The sequence below is a fragment of the Protopterus annectens genome, chromosome 7.part0, assembly GCF_019279795.1.
Source record: "Protopterus annectens isolate FY-2018-M chromosome 7.part0, PAN1.0, whole genome shotgun sequence".
NCBI lineage: Eukaryota > Metazoa > Chordata > Ceratodontiformes > Protopteridae > Protopterus > Protopterus annectens.
The window spans coordinates 154,122,093-154,134,190 of NC_056739.1; the positions used below are offsets into that span (position 1 = coordinate 154,122,093).

The window sequence follows — 12,098 nt, forward strand, 5'->3', positions numbered from 1 at the left end:
TACATTCATATTGTGAAGAAGTAGATAGTTGTGGTGCTGGTACCCCACCCTCATGCATACTCCTGTATTATTCCCCCTGTATGCTTGTACATTCACATTGTGAAGAAGTAAATAGCTGTGGTGCTGCTCCACCACCCCCATGCTTACTCCTATATTATTTCCCCTGTATGCTTGTACATTCACATTGTGAAGAAGTAGATAGCTATGGTGCTGTTCCACCACCCTCATGCATACTCCTGTATTATTCCCCCTGTATGCTTGTACATTCACATTGTGAAGAAGTAGATAGCTGTGGTGCTGTTCCCCCACCCTCATGCATACTCCTGTATTATTCCCCCTGTATGCTTGTACATTCACATTGTGAAGAAGTAGATAGCCGTGGTGCTTTTACCCTACCCTCATGCATACTCCTGTATTATTCCCCCTGTATTCTTATACATTCACATTGTGAAGAAGTAGATAGCTGTGGTGCTGTTACCCCACCCTCATGCATACTCCTGTATTATTTCCCCTGTATGCTTGTACATTCACATTGTGAAGAAGTAGATAGCTGTGGTGCTGTTCCACCACCCTCATGCATATCCTGTATTATTCCCCCTGTATGCTTGTACATTGACATTGTGAAGAAGTATATAGCTGTGGTGCTGTTCCACCACCCTCATGCATATCCTGTATTATTCCCCCTGTATGCTTGTACATTCACATTGTGAAGAAGTAGATAGCTGTGGTGCTGTTACCCCACCCTCATGCATACTCCTGTATTATTCCCCTGTATGCTTGTACATTCACATTGTGAAGAAGTAGATAGCTGTGGTGCTGTTACCCCACCCTCATGCATACTCCTGTATTATTCCCCCTGTATGCTTGTACATTCACATTGTGAAGAAGTAGATAGCTGTGGTGCTGTTACCCCACCCTCATGCATACTCCTGTATTATTCCCCCTGTATGCTTGTACATTCAAATTGTGAAGAAGTATATAGCTGTGGTGCTTTTACCCCACCCTCATGCATACTCCTGTATTATTCCCCCTGTATGCTTGTACATTCACATTGTGAAGAAGTAGATAGCTGTGGTGCTGTTACCCCACCCTCATGCATACTCCTGTATTATTCCCCCTGTATGCTTGTACATTCACATTGTGAAGAAGTAGATAGTTGTGGTGCTGTTCCCCCACCCTCATGCATACTCCTGTATTATTTCCCCTGTATGCTTGTATAGCTATGGTGCTGTTCCCCCACCCTCATGCATACTCCTGTATTATTTCCCCTGTATGCTTGTATAGCTATGGTGCTGTGTCCCCACCCTCATGCATACTCCTGTATTATTTCCCCTGTATGCTTTGTATAGCTATGGTGCTGTTCCCCCACCCTCATGCATACTCCTGTATTATTTCCCCTGTATGCTTGTATAGCTGTGGTGCTGTTCCCCCACCCTCATGCATACTCCTGTATTATTTCCCCTGTATGCTTGTATAGCTGTGGTGCTGTTCCCCCACCCTCATGCATACTCCTGTATTATTTCCCCTGTATGCTTGTATAGCTGTGGTGCTGTTCCCCCACCCTTATGCATACTCCTGTATTATTTCCCCTGTATGCTACCCTCTGCTTTTCAATCTCATTTTCCCCATCATCCTATTCACCCCTTTTTCACATGTTTAATATGGTAAAGAAATAGATTCACACACAACACACATGAACAGAAATGGCACATGGAAAAGCCTTGACTTTTATGTCCTCAGCATTTGTGTGATGGTTGGCATAGCACATTAATGCTGAGTGATGGTGAATGCTGTTTAATTTCTTATTGCAAAAGCTGAAGATTTCAATTTCAGCTGCAGTGATCCATTTACTTTTGCACAAATGTGCTTAAATCTGCTGCCCTGATAGAAATCAGTAAAGGCAGACAAAATTCAGTACTGTAAATCAGTTAATTTAGCAGTTCTTAGGCTGCTAGATGTAGCAAAATAGGTGTTCCTTGTGGCTTGATGAGATAGTTGCCCTTGCCCTGTTTATAGACTGATATTTTGCATAGGGTCATGGGTTTGATTACAGCTGTAAGTCAATATATTGATTCTTTATATTTCATATTACTTTCATAAATTTAGCTTCATATGTCTATATTCCTTTTCATATACATTTCATTAACATAACATTTGTAGAATGTAGCAAGACATATTTTGCCAAAACATTGCAGCAACAACAAGAAAAGTTATTAAGCTAACCTTGTCCTGCTTATGTCTTCATGTTTGTAGCACTCACCTGCCCCTTATTTCTCCTTATAGAAACCACTTTATTGTACAGAGTATGACAAATTAATGATCATTTAATAAGTGTCACACACTATACATACATACATACAGACAGCTATTTCAAGCATGAACAATAATGTCCTTCTAGCCTGTCAATATATACCAGAACACTTGTTCCCATAGTAAGTGTCCAAGCTGTTCTTAAAAATATCTAAACTAGTACTTGCTTTAATGTAATTTGGTAGTCTGTTCCATGAATCAGCTACTCTGTCAGAGAACCAATTAGTGCACTTCTCATTAGTATAGAATCTTCTACATAGGTTATCTGATGATTCTCTAGTACTTTAATGTAATTTGGTAGTCTGTTTCAAGCATCAGTTACTCTGTCACAGAACCAGTTAGTACACTTCTCATTCCTATAGAACCTTCTACAAAGGTTGTCTGATGATTCTCTAGTACTTTAATGTAATTTGGTGTCTGTGCTATGCATCAGTTACTCTGTCACAGAACCAGTTAGTGCACTTCTCATTCCTATAGAACCTTCTACACAGGTTGTCTGATGATTCTCTAGTACTTTAATGTAATTTGGTAGTCTGTTCCATGCATCAGTTACTCTGTCAGAGAACCAGTTAGTGCACTTCTCATTCCTATAGAACCTTCTACATAGGTTATCTGATGATTCTCTAGTACTTTAATGTAATTTGGTGTCTGTTCCAAGCATCAGGCACTCTGTCACAGAACCAGTTAGTGCACTTCTCATTCCTATAGAACCTTCTACATAGGTTGTCTGATGATTCTCTAGTACTTTAATGTAAATTGGTAGTCTGTTCCATACATCAGTTACTCTGTCAGAGAACCAATTAGTGCACTTCTCATTCCTATAGAACCTTCTACATAGGTTGTCTGATGATTCTCTAGTACTTTAATGTAATTTGGTGTCTGTTCCATGCATCAGTTACTCTGTCAGAGAACCAGTAAGTGCACTTCTCATTCCTATAGAACCTTCTACATAGGTTGTCTGATGATTCTCTAGTACTTTAATGTAATTTGGAAGTCTGTTCCATGCATCAGTTACTCTGTCAGAGAACCAGTTAGTGCACTTCTCATTCCTATAGAACCTTCTACATGGGTTATCTGATGATTCTCTAGTACTTTAATGTAATTTGGTAGTCTGTTCCATGCATCAGTTACTCTGTCAGAGAACCAGTTAGTGCACTTCTCATTCCTATAGAACCTTCTACATAGGTTATCTGATGATTCTCTAGTACTTTAATGTAATTTGGTGTCTGTTCCATGCATCAGTTACTGTGTCACAGAACCAGTTAGTGCACTTCTCATTCCTATAGAACCTTCTACATAGGTTGTCTGATGATTCTCTAGTACTTTAATGTAATTTGGTGTCTGTTCCATGCATCAGTTACTCTGTCAGAGAACCAGTAAGTGCACTTCTCATTCCTATAGAACCTTCTACATAGGTTGTCTGATGATTCTCTAGTACTTTAATGTAATTTGGTAGTCTGTTCCATGCATCAGTTACTCTGTCAGAGAACCAGTTAGTGCACTTCTCATTCCTATAGAACCTTCTACATGGGTTATCTGATGATTCTCTAGTACTTTAATGTAATTTGGTAGTCTGTTCCATGCATCAGTTACTCTGTCAGAGAACCAGTTAGTGCACTTCTCATTCCTATAGAACCTTCTACATAGGTTGTCTGATGATTCTCTAGTACTTTAATGTAATTTGGTAGTCTGTTCCATGCATCAGTTACTCTGTCAGAGAACCAGTTAGTGCACTTCTCATTCCTATAGAACCTTCTACATGGGTTATCTGATGATTCTCTAGTACTTTAATGTAATTTGGTAGTCTGTTCCATGCATCAGTTACTCTGTCAGAACCAGTTAGTGCACTTCTCATTCCTATAGAACCTTCTACATAGGTTGTCTGATGATTCTCTAGTACTTTAATGTAATTTGGTGTCTGTTCCATGCATCAGTTACTCTGTCAGAGAACCAGTTAGTGCACTTCTCATTCCTATAGAACCTTCTACATAGGTTGTCTGATGATTCTCTAGTACTTTAATGTAATTTGGTGTCTGTTCCATGCATCAGTTACTCTGTCAGAGAACCAGTTAGTGCACTTCTCATTCCTATAGAACCTTCTACATAGGTTGTCTGATGATTCTCTAGTACTTTAATGTAATTTGGTGTCTGTTCCATGCATCAGTTACTCTGTCAGAGAACCAGTTAGTGCACTTCTCATTCCTATAGAACCTTCTACATAGGTTATCTGATGATTCTCTAGTACTTTAATGTAATTTGGTGTCTGTTCCATGCATCAGTTACTCTGTCACAGAACCAGTTAGTGCACTTCTCATTCCTATAGAACCTTCTACATGGGTTGTCTGATGATTCTCTAGTACTTTAATGTAATTTGGTAGTCTGTTCCATGCATCAGTTACTCTGTCACAGAACCAGTTAGTGCACTTCTCATTCCTATAGAACCTTCTACATAGGTTGTCTGATGGTTCTCTAGTACTTTAATGTAATTTGGTAGTCTGTTCCATGCATCAGTTACTCTGTCACAGAACCAGTTAGTGCACTTCTCATTCCTATAGAACCTTCTACATAGGTTGTCTGATGATTCTCTAGTACTTTAATGTAATTTGGTAGTCTGTTCCATGCATCAGTTACTCTGTCACAGAACCAGTTAGTGCACTTCTCATTCCTATAGAACCTTCTACATGGGTTGTCTGATGATTCTCTAGTACTTTAATGTAATTTGGTAGTCTGTTCCATGCATCAGTTACTCTGTCACAGAACCAGTTAGTGCACATCTCATTCACATAGAACCTTCTACATAGGTTGTCTGATGATTCTCTAGTACTTTAATGTAATTTGGTGTCTGTTCCATGCATCAGTTACTCTGTCACAGAACCAGTTAGTGCACTTCTCATTCCTATAGAACCTTCTACATAGGTTGTCTGATGATTCTCTAGTACTTTAATGTAATTTGGTGTCTGTTCCATGCATCAGTTACTCTGTCACAGAACCAGTTAGTGCACTTCTCATTCCTATAGAACCTTCTACATAGGTTGTCTGATGATTCTCTAGTACTTTAATGTAATTTGGTGTCTGTTCCATGCATCAGTTACTCTGTCAAAGAACCAGTTAGTGCACTTCTCATTCCTATAGAACCTTCTACATAGGGTGTCTGATGATTCTCTAGTACTTTAATGTAATTTGGTAGTCTGTTCCATGCATCAGTTACTCTGTCAGAACCAGTTAGTGCACTTCTCATTCCTATAGAACCTTCTACATAGGGTGTCTGATGATTCTCTAGTACTTTAATGTAATTTGGTAGTCTGTTCCATGCATCAGTTACTCTGTCAGAACCAGTTAGTGCACTTCTCATTCCTATAGAACCTTCTACATAGGTTGTCTGATGATTCTCTAGTACTTTAATGTAATTTGGTGTCTGTTCCATGCATCAGTTACTCTGTCAGAGAACCAGTTAGTGCACTTCTCATTCCTATAGAACCTTCTACATAGGTTGTCTGATGATTCTCTAGTACTTTAATGTAATTTGGTAGTCTGTTCCATGCATCAGTTACTCTGTCAGAACCAGTTAGTGCACTTCTCATTCCTATAGAACCTTCTACATAGGTTGTCTGATGATTCTCTAGTACTTTAATGTAATTTGGTGTCTGTTCCATGCATCAGTTACTCTGTCAGAGAACCAGTTAGTGCACTTCTCATTCCTATAGAACCTTCTATATGGGTTGTCTGATGATTCTCTAGTACTTTAATGTAATTTGGTGTCTGTTCCATGCATCAGTTACTCTGTCAGAGAACCAGTTAGTGCACTTCTCATTCCTATAGAACCTTCTACATAGGTTGTCTGATGATTCTCTAGTACTTTAATGTAATTTGGTGTCTGTTCCATGCATCAGTTACTCTGTCAGAGAACCAGTTAGTGCACTTCTCATTCCTATAGAACCTTCTATATGGGTTGTCTGATGATTCTCTAGTACTTTAATGTAATTTGGTGTCTGTTCCATGCATCAGTTACTCTGTCACAGAACCAGTTAGTGCACTTCTCATTCCTATAGAACCTTCTACATAGGTTATCTGATGATTCTCTAGTACTTTAATGTAATTTGGTGTCTGTTCCATGCATCAGTTACTCTGTCAGAGAACCAGTTAGTGCACTTCTCATTCCTATAGAACCTTCTACATAGGTTATCTGATGATTCTCTAGTACTTTAATGTAATTTGGTGTCTGTTCCATGCATCAGTTACTCTGTCAGAGAACCAGTTAGTGCACTTCTCATTCCTATAGAACCTTCTACATAGGTTGTCTGATGATTCTCTAGTACTTTAATGTAATTTGGTGTCTGTTCCATGCATCAGTTACTCTGTCAGAGAACCAGTTAGTGCACTTCTCATTCCTATAGAACCTTCTATATGGGTTGTCTGATGATTCTCTAGTACTTTAATGTAATTTGGTGTCTGTTCCATGCATCAGTTACTCTGTCACAGAACCAGTTAGTGCACTTCTCATTCCTATAGAACCTTCTACATAGGTTATCTGATGATTCTCTAGTACTTTAATGTAATTTGGTGTCTGTTCCATGCATCAGTTACTCTGTCAGAGAACCAGTTAGTGCACTTCTCATTCCTATAGAACCTTCTACATAGGTTATCTGATGATTCTCTAGTACTTTAATGTAATTTGGTGTCTGTTCCATGCATCAGTTACTCTGTCAGAGAACCAGTTAGTGCACTTCTCATTCCTATAGAACCTTCTACATAGGTTGTCTGATGATTCTCTAGTACTTTAATGTAATTTGGTAATCTGTTCCATGCATCAGTTACTCTGTCACACAACCAGTTAGTGCACTTCTCATTCCTATAGAACCTTCTACATAGGTTGTCTGATGATTCTCTAGTACTTTAATGTAATTTGGTGTCTGTTCCATGCATCAGTTACTCTGTCACAGAACCAATTAGTAACTTCTCATTCCTATAGAACCTTCTACATAGGTTGTCTGATGATTCTCTAGTACTTTAATGTAATTTGGTAGTCTGTTCCATGCATCAGCTACTCTGTCAGAGAACCAGTTAGTGCACTTCTCATTCCTATAGAACCTTCTACATGGGTTATCTGATGATTCTCTAGTACTTTAATGTAATTTGGTAGTCTGTTCCATGCATCAGTTACTCTGTCATTGAACCAGTTAGTGCACTTCTCATTCCTATAGAACCTTCTACATAGGTTGTCTGATGATTCTCTAGTACTTTAATGTAATTTGGTGTCTGTTCCATGCATCAGTTACTCTGTCACAGAACCAGTTAGTGCACTTCTCATTCCTATAGAACCTTCTACATAGGTTGTCTGATGATTCTCTAGTACTTTAATGTAATTTGGTGTCTGTTCCATGCATCAGTTACTCTGTCAGAGAACCAGTTAGTGCACTTCTCACTCCTATAGAACCTTCTACATAGGTTGTCTGATGATTCTCTAGTACTTTAATGTAATTTGATGTCTGTTCCATGCATCAGCTACTCTGTCAGAGAACCAGTTAGTGCACTTCTCATTCCTATAGAACCTTCTACATAGGTTGTCTGATGATTCTCTAGTACTTTAATGTAATTTGGTGTCTGTTCCATGCATCAGCTACTCTGTCAGAGAACCAGTTAGTGCACTTCTCATTCCTATAGAACCTTCTACATAGGTTGTCTGATGATTCTCTAGTACTTTAATGTAATTTGGTAGTCTGTTCCATGCATCAGTTACTCTGTCACAGAACCAGTTAGTGCACTTCTCATTCCTATAGAACCTTCTACATAGGTTGTCTGATGATTCTCTAGTACTTTAATGTAGTTTGGTAGTCTGTTCCATGCATCAGTTACTCTGTCACAGAACCAGTTAGTACACTTCTCATTCCTATAGAATCTTCTACATAGGTTATCTGATGATTCTGTAGTACGTTTTGATAACCCCAAAAACTACCAGAGGTTAGTTGTCTCTAAATGCCCTATATACATGAATAAGGTCTCCTCTTAAATATTTATGTAAGACTCTGTACATGTACAGATATATTATTCTTTCATAATAACTTAAATTTACTTGTCCATAGATACTTTTGGATATTTCTGCTGTGCTCTTTCCAATTTACTCAGGCTTGTTTTCATATAAGGTTTACATATTGTTCCATACTCCACGTTTGGTCTAATGCAACTAACAAACAATTACTTCATCATTTCTGATTTCCTAGTCTTTACAAATCTTTTTATATAACCTATACTTCTATAACCCTCATTAGTCAACTGGTAGATGTAATTAAGAAATAAATTCAAAGCTGGATCTACCCATATACCCAGGTCCTGAAATGAATCTACAGTTTCAATCACTATGTGCTGTATTAAATATTCACCTTTCAATTTATGTCTCCCAAATCTCATTTGCTTAGTTTTTATGTCCTTACCAGCTTATTATTCTCCTGTGCCCAAATGGTCAATTTAGTGAAATTCTTTTGTAGGTGTGCCCCATCTGTAACATGTGTAATATGTTTACCCATTTTCAAGTCATCTGCATACAGACTGCAGAACACATCACATGAAGAAAGATAGATATGAGCGATGCAATCTAAACAAGTAAGGGTCTATGTCAGAGCCCTGGGGCACATCATGACTGTAACCAAGGATTTCACCTGTCTAGTTGCTGTTTGATGTTTGCCATGTCCTATTTATAAGCCATGCAGCCACTCATCTTATCAAGAGTACATCAGTACACAGTTGTTCTAATTTATTGATCATTGCTTTGTGTATAACCCTGTCAAATGCTGAAGTTAAATATGTATAAACTACATCACAGCACAATTCTTCATTCATAGCTATCATTATGTTGCAATATAATATAATGTTTTATTTTATTTATTTATTTATTTATTTAAAATTTGTTTACTGGGAAAGTATGACTTGGAATAAGCCAATTTTCAGCAGAGGCCTGGGGAGACATACTAGGTAGTGAGAGATCTATTTTCAACATATCCATGCTGCTACATGATTTAAAATTCCAAACATTCCAGTTCTGACACTTCTAACAATAATTTATCCAGTTAACCGTCCCCGTTATTTTTTCACAACATGAAAATAAACGTATGGGTCTGTATGACTCTGGGTTTGTCCTACTCCCCTTTCCCTTAAAGACAGGTTTAACAAGTGCACATCTTTAGTCTTGAGGAATCTCCCCATATGTATATGACTCGAAACCGGTCACAAGTGGCGTCCCACAGGGTTCTGTCCTGGGACCACTCTTGTTCGGTATATACTTTTCCGAGGTACAGGCAAACGGGGGAGGACTATGGCTCACCAAATTCGCAGACGACTGCAAACTGGGCGCCATAATCAACTCTCCAGCTGACACAAACATCCTTCAAAAAGGTCTCACAGAGACAGATAACTGGTGCCAGTGCCATGGTTTAAAGCTAAATGCCAAAAATGTATAGTCATACCCTTTGGCAAAACAATGTGCCCACAAATTACCACATAGGCGGAAACCCATTAAGTACAGAGAAAGTTATTAGGGACCTGGGGACCCAAGTTGATAGCAATCTCTCCTTTGAAAACCACATTGCCAAAGTGGTTAGAAAGACCTTCTACATAGCCCACCTCATCACAAAGGGTTTCACATCTAGATCAAGAGAGGTAATCGTGCCTTTATTCATCCCTCATCAGGCCCATCATAGAATACAATGCCCTTTGGGATGTACCTTACCCGACACCTGCAGCAATTAGAAAGACCCCAAAAGTATCTCACCAAGAGGATCAAGGGTCTCAAACAGATGCCATATGCTGCTCGGTTAAAAACTCCAGCTCTACTCAGTTGCATACCGCCTACTTGGCGATCTATGCCTGACATACAAAGCTATGTCAAATCCAGAATTAATGGACATGCTCCACCTCAGTAAATCTAAATCCCTTAGAGCCACATGCTCGAGGGACTTGAACCTCAGCACAGAAATAAATAGAACTTGCTGGAGGGACAGGTTCATAACCCAGAGGCTCCCTTCGCTCTGGAATAGAATTCCAGTTCATGTGAGGCAGAGCACCTCACTGAATCTCTTCAAGAAGAATCTCGATAAGTGGATGGGGGATCGTAGGTTTGTCCCAGGGATTACTCCCGTGTCACTATTAGACAGAGGCACAGTAAACTAAACCTTAAAAAGGGCACAGTATACTCAAATCAAGGGGTGGCGTAAGCCATACAGAATCAGGCTAGGCTTATAATTGCCCCAGGGCAGATAGCCTAAATGAACCTATGAACGTATGAATCTATGAACCTAGTAAATAACAGATATAATGGTATCTCTGCTCTTAATTTCTCCAAATCTTTTGGGTTTCTAATACCATGACGGGAATGGACCCCATTCCTAAGTCAAAGTACGATTAAAGTTCATGAAACTGGTATGGTTTCAATCTTTGATGTCAGCCAAAAGTGCTCTTTGCAGCACCCACAATGTGCCCAGTAATGACTCTTTTTGCAATTTGTACAGTTACATGGATTGGTAACATATCTAAATACAATTGTAGATTCATTTTTTTAAGACCCGTTGTTCCTACTACTATTTGAATTGTTTGGGTATCTTTCTTCCACATTACTCTCATTTCTGCTTGCAGATCCTTATATTTTATGACTGTGTGTCTCTCTGTACACAACACACTCTAGTCACTGGGTGCGGTGATTTTCATTGACCACTATATCCAGTTTACTAGCATCTATATTTTGAACTGTTGGCAATGGATGATCTCATGTGATATAAACTTCATCATTTTCTATAATGCTTTGTGGCTCATGTTTCCAGTGTTTTTCAGCCACCTCAATACCATAAGGTTTGCACAATCCCCAGTGCAACAGTCTTGCCACATTATTATACCTTTCAGTATAAAGTTCTTCTGCCATCAGTGTGTCCCAACCAGCAATAAGGTGTGCAACTGTTTCCAATTCTCTTTTACAAAACCTACATTTGTCTGTTTCTCCCACATGTGCAATGGACTTTATAAACCAGTGTGTAAATAGCACACTGTCTTGGGCTGCCAATATTGACCTTTCATCACTTGGTTTGAATTCACCTCTCCTTAACCATTCCTGCATTCAATCCTGATCAACATGAGGTTCTTCCAGAAGTTTTCTACACTTGCAACTATATTTATGCATTTTCCACATTTCTTGCCTTCTCATCTGGTACTTCACCTTATATTCTTTCTTTTATTTTTTTGGCAAATTCAGTTGCTGCCTGATTTTATCTACTTCTGGTTTGATTTCCATTCCTGCTTGATGCCGATATGCTTCTGCTAGATAAAGCAGATAAAACATCTTAGATATATTCTCTTCATGTTTCAAAACTTTCACTATGTTTGGGTCTTGTGAGGTCAGTAGATATGTGTGGAGTCCCACGATTGCAGATCTATACATGTAATCAATTTCAAGGAGGCCCATCCCTCCTTCGGAATGGGGAATATATAATCTTGGTATACACTGATTTTTATAAATCATTTGGTGAGCACGAAGCATCCTTTTTGTTTTCCTATCTAATCTGTCCAACACATTTTGGGGCCAGTCAGTCACTCCAAAACTGTAAGTTAGGACAGAAAGAACAAATTGGTTTATAGCTTAGATTTTGTTCCTAGATGTCAGTGCTGTTTTCACAATTAATTTGAGTCTTCTAAAGTATCCCTTACTAAGTTTTACTCGCATTTGTTCATGTTTTATTGTTGATCTTCATCAATTCCTAAATATGTATACACTCCCTCTTGCTCAAGTTCTTTTATATCACATTCTTGTC

General features: G+C 38.7%; 1 protein-coding gene across 3 annotated transcripts in view; it reads left to right on the forward strand.

The window, feature by feature from the left end:
- CACNA1S (calcium voltage-gated channel subunit alpha1 S) overlaps nucleotides 1-12,098 on the forward strand; it is a 3,469,037-nt gene that overhangs the window by 2,279,537 nt on the left and 1,177,402 nt on the right. The gene's annotated exons all lie outside the window — the stretch shown is intronic.